Raw genomic sequence first — 5,807 nt, forward strand, 5'->3', positions numbered from 1 at the left:
TCTCTTTTTTTTTTTTTTTTTTTTTTTTTTTTTTTGAGACAGTCTTGCTTCCTCACCAGGGTAGAGTGCAGTGGTGCAATCTTGGTTCACTGAAATCTCCACCTCCCACATTTAAGCGATTCTCCTGCCTCAGCCTCACAAGTAGCTGGGACTACAGGCGCACGCCCAACTAATTTTTGTATTTTTACAAAATTAGATGAGACGGGGTTTCACCATGTTGGTCAGGATGGTCTCGATCTCTTGACCTTGTGATCCGCCTGCCTTAGCCTCCCAAAGTGCTGGGATTACAGGCGTGTGCCACCACACCCCGCCCACCTCAAGCCTTTTCTAAAGCCTAAATATTGCAGCCTTCACACACACAAAGCTGACAATGTGCCTTAGAGGCATTTCTCAACCAAAGAGAGCTGGAGTTGATGGATAAATGTCTCACCCCATCTCCACCCCCATCCTTCAGAGGTGTATTCTATACTGTTTTTTAGAGGGTCCCCAGCAGTATTGAGCCCAGTTGCGCAGTGGTAACTAGCTAAATAATATATCCAACAGTGGCCTTTCCTTCTTCCCTGTTAACCTTTCTTTTCATTATTATTCTGATTTCCTGGGATCATCCCCCAAAGATATGATTACACTCTAGTTTTTTACTCAGTCTTTGTTCTGCGATACCCAAACCACGACAGTCCTACTCATGGTAGAGAAAGAATAAGATCAACTGAAGAGGCCGGGTACAGTGGTTCACACATGTAATCCCAACACTTTGAGAGGCTAAGGCAGGCAGATCATAAGGTCAGGAGTTTGAGATCAGCCTGGCCAACATGGCAAAACCCCGTTTCTACCAAAAATACAAAAGTTAGCCAGCACATGCCTGTAATCCCAGCTACTCAGGAGGCTGGGGCAGGAGAATTGCTTGAACCCAGGAGGCAGAGGTTGCAGTGAGCCAAGATCACACCACTGCACTCCAGCCTGGACTGGATTTTTTGAGACAGAGCAAGACTCTGTCTCAAAAAAAAAAAAAAAAAAAAAAAAAAAAAAAAAAAAAAAAAAAAGATCAACTGAAGAAACAGGGTGAAGTTTCGGACTGTTTTCCTATCTTGAAAGGAGAATAATACCAAGAGAAGTGGGTCTATCTACCTATGCAGAGAAAGAGTGGAGAGGAGTGCTTCTGCTATATTTAAGCCCTGCCAGAAACAGGATGCCTTTCTTCTCTGTACCAGACTATATTTCTTTTTCTTTTTATTTCTAGCGGTAGAGATAAGTCAAACTCTTTCACTCTCTCTTCATGCCCTATTAAGTACATTGCTAAGCAATGACCAGATATTGCCATCTGTTCTTTGAGTTCTTTATCAAAATTCGGATTATCTGGTAATCCAAGCAGTCTTAGATTCCAAAAGAAAGTTGGTTTTCTTGGTAAGCATTAGGGTAGAGACAGAAGATTTTGTTCATAGCCTATGGCCAAGCTCCTGTAGGATTTCTAAAGCAATAGTTTAAATAAATGGCTGGCAAGAAGAGAGGCTGTCCTGGCTACTTTCATTACCTTCCTTAGGGCAAAAATTATTGGCTTATGGTGACATCACTTACACATTTTTAAGTTTCCTTGGTGTACAGGTCACATTTCTTCCTAATTTATTTATAGTGACATATATATGTGCATGTGTGTATATATCTGTATCTATATATCTACATCTCAAAAGAACAAGCAAGCCGGAGTTCTCAACAGAGAGGCATTGAGCAGAGTCTTTGCAGGCATTTGGTGTTCTTTTCCTGTGGGGAAGACATGCAGCCTATCTTTCTGGAAGAAGCACCAAGGACACCTTGGTGATATCTTGCTTGAGAAAGGTGAATAGTTTGTTAATCCATTCCCTTTTCATGAGAAGGGAAAAATTAGTTTTAGGAGTAAGCAGACCTAACTAGGGAGATTTTACCAAGAATATCTCATACCATGCTGTCACTGAAGTAGCACAAGTTACTCAAAGTCCAGAAAGTACAAAGTAGAGGGGGAAGAGTAAGATTTTAGGGATAAACCCAGCCAGAAAACTTATCAGGGTTCATTGTGCCCCCCAAAACATGGGCTTTGGAACCACAGATAACTGCAACTTTGGTTCAGTGCAGCTGGGACATATACGGAAAGAACTGGAAGCCTTCTCTGGGAGGCAGGACTCCCAGGCCTGAAATTTCAGAGTGGGAGGCAGCCTGTGGTACAGGTTCAAAGCAGCACTGAGAACCTGCTGGGTATTAAAAAGTGCAAATGAAAAAGCAAGAAATCTGGATCAGAGGGAAATCAAGACCACACATTGTTTGGAAAGTGGCTGTAATTCATTCATTCATTGACTGCTGTAGGTAGTAGAGCTAGAGCAATGATGACCTTTTTTTTTTTCTATTTTAAGAGACAGACTACATTGTTAGTTTCCCAGATTATTTCTTTATGGTGCACTATTTGTAACATTATATATTTTAAGTAGATTTAGCTAAAAGTCAAGTCTAGGTGTTATTAAAGAGTTCCAAGACTGGGCGTGATGGCTCACGCCTGTAATCCCAGCACTTTGGGAGGCCGAGGTGGGTGGATCACCTGAGGTCAGGAGTTCGAAACCACCCTGACAAACAAGGTGAGACCCTGTCTCTAAAAAAAAAAATTTCCATCGGCATTTCAAGATAATGCTTATAAAATAATGCATCTTTGATATTAGGCTTATCTCCTTTCCTATCTTCCCCAAATCTTGATAGCAAAATTGTTTGCCATTTTTGAGTTAGGTGATCAACAAATTTATTGTGTGCTCATCCAATATGTGGATAGTATGGAAGATGCTTTCTTCAGTTTCAAGCTGTGCATATTGTTGCAAAAAATAAAGATTACGTTTCCAGCTCCCTCATACTAAGGTATGACCTCGTAGTTCTGACCACTGAGGTATAAAATGTGAGATATAAAATGAGATATTAAATCACAGCTAAGAAGGGCTTTTTTTTCCCCCTTTTGTCTTTAACCTGTTCCTTCCAGAGGGACTGAAAGGCAGATACGAAAGTTAGCGCATCAGTTGCCATCTTGGAGCACAGGTGACCCTGGGGATGGAAGCTGCATGCTGAGCATGGTGGAGCAGAGAGACAGGAGGGTCCCTGAAAGCATCATGGGCTGCCAGGCTACTCCTGGATTATCTATCTCCAGTTTCCTTTACACAAGAAATAAATAAATGCTTATCTTATATATATATATATATATAAATATATATACATATATATATATTTATTTATATTTATATTTTATTATTAAATAGAGACGGGGCTTCATCATGTGGTCAGGCTGGTCTTGAACTCCTGACCTCATGATCCTCCTGCCTCAGCCTCCAAAAGTGCTGGGATTACAGGCGTGAGCCACTGCGCCTGGCTGTAAATGCTTATCTTTTTAAGCTTCTTTTATTTTGAGTTCTCTGTTACTTATAGCCAAATTTGTTACTTTGCAGCAGATAGAGTTCTGTAGCCTGTTTGGGTTACTTTTACTTATGAGTGACAGTAACTTTGCATTAAAAGATTGCCTAGCTAGGTATTGCCCTGAGCAATTGCTGTTAGGCTACTCCTTCAATGGGTTGCTCAGAAAAGCTGAAGCCGGTCCCCTTGGACCATTACCCTTCCATCTTTTTTTCACACTTGCCTGGTAAGATCTTATCCAGCTCTTTTCCAAGCTCTTCCTTACCTCCACCTTCCATTTTCATTTCCTTCTGATCTCTCTCAACTGATTTCACTATCTGGGAGCTTATATAAAGTTAGGAATGGGTTGGGCAAAGTGGCTCATGCCTGTAATCTCAGCACTTTGGGGGGCCAAGGCGAGTGGATCACCTGAGGTCAGGAGTTTGAGACCAGCCTAGCCAACATGGTGAAACTCCGTCTCTACTAAAAAAATACAAAAGGGCGTGGTGGCGGATGTCCAGCTACTCAGAAGGCTGAGGCAGGAGAATCGCTTGAACCTAGGAGGTGGAAGTTGCAGTGAGCTGAGATTGTGCCATTGCATTCCAGCCTGGGCAACAAGAGCAAAACTCTGTCTCAAAAAAAAAAAAAAAAGCTAGGAACTTGGCTGAGCCAGCTAGAAGGAGACGTTGGGATTGGGAAAATGAAAGGCATTGGGAGGAAGGGAGCTGGGACTTGATAACTAAGCTGCACACAGCCTTTGCACTTTAGTCCACTCCACTCTTATCCACTGAGACCAGAACAAAGTTTGCTCTTTTTTTCTTATATTTTTATTATTATTAATAATAATATTAATTGAGAAAGGGTCTTGCTATGGTGCCCAGGCTAGTCTCAAACGCCTGGGTTCAAGTGATCCTCCTGCCTCAGACTCCCAAAGTGCTGGGATTACAGGCATGAGCCATTGTGCCTGGCCCAAAGTTTGCTCTTGAGGGAGAAGAAGTGGTGCTGATAATTGGGTCAAAATTAGTTCTTCTTTGTTTTTTTTTTTTTNAAAAAAAAAAACAAAAAAAGAAAAAAAAAGACTCAGGCTAGCCTAAATTGGAGATTTTTTTCAGATTCTAGGCAAGTGGTTCTCAAAGTGTGGCCCAGGCCAGAGAGGTAGACTCACCTGGGAGGTTGTTACCAGTGCAAATTCTGGGGCCTCATCCCAGGCCTAAGAGAATGGTTATTTCTGAAATTGGGACCCAGGAATCACCAGCATCCCACTGATTCAGATGCCCGCTGAAGTTTGAGAACTGCTGCTCCATCAGTCTAGTGTGAGAACAGGTGCCTTGAATCGAATCATGCTATGAGCACAGAGAGCACATTTCGGCTTCCGGTACTGCAGTCTAGTCAGATTTAGCAAATGCAAGGTCACAGTTAATGGTTGGAACATAAAGTGGCTTGCGGTTTGGGGACACCGCTCCTTAGCCTTAGTTAATGGCGTCAGTAATGACTCGACTGCTTAGAATTCAATAATGGTGTCAACAAATTGGGTAGTTAGTAGCCAGTCTTCTGGGGAGCCACCTGAACATGGGCACAGCCCACGGGTAAGTACCCAACCGTGACAAAGGGCACCCTGGAGACAGACAACCAGATACTGTAGGCCACATTGTTTCTTGAACTGCGACAACCTTAATACTCCAGACAGATGTATGTTAGCACTTGAGTCACCCAATCTGTCTCCCCTCTGTTTTTCTGTGTCCTTTAATCTAACACCATCCGGGACTCTCGTTTTAAGTGCACGTCCACGTCTGCATTTTACAATAGTTCCTATAAAATTGTGGCAAGAATGTTCCATCTGAATGTGCTATTAAAGGGTAAGTGCTGCCGTCAGCACTTTTTTTTTTTTTTTTTTTTGAGATGTAGTCTCCCTCTGTGGCCCAGGTTGGATTGCAGTGGCACAATCTCAGCTCACTGCAACCTCTGCCTCCCAGATTCAAGCCATTCTCCTGTCTTAGCTTCCCTAGTAGTTGGGACTATAGGTGCACACTACCATGCCTGGCTAATGTTTGTATTTTTAGTAGAGTTGGGGTTTCACCAGGTGGCCAGGATGATCTTGAACTGACCTGAGGTGATCAACCCACCTCACCTCCCAAAATGCTGGGATTACAAGCCTAAGCCACTGCACCCAGTCTGTTTCGTTCTTTCTTGACCTTTCATTGACTTCTTTGTGAACCAGTCACCTTGGTCAAAAATCCCTAAGAATTTCAGACATGGACACTTACACATTATGATAGTTATAGTGTCTCTAAGTTATGAAGTGTTTCCCAGAGGAAAATAAATTCCTTAAAAGAAAAAAAAGGCCGGGCGCGGTGGCTCAAGCCTGTAATCCCAGCACTTTGGGAGGCCGAGGCGGGTGGATCACGAGGTCAAGAGAT

Source organism: Cebus imitator, unplaced genomic scaffold (genome assembly GCF_001604975.1).
Source record: "Cebus imitator isolate Cc_AM_T3 unplaced genomic scaffold, Cebus_imitator-1.0 Scaffold50, whole genome shotgun sequence".
In the NCBI taxonomy this organism is placed as follows: domain Eukaryota; kingdom Metazoa; phylum Chordata; class Mammalia; order Primates; family Cebidae; genus Cebus; species Cebus imitator.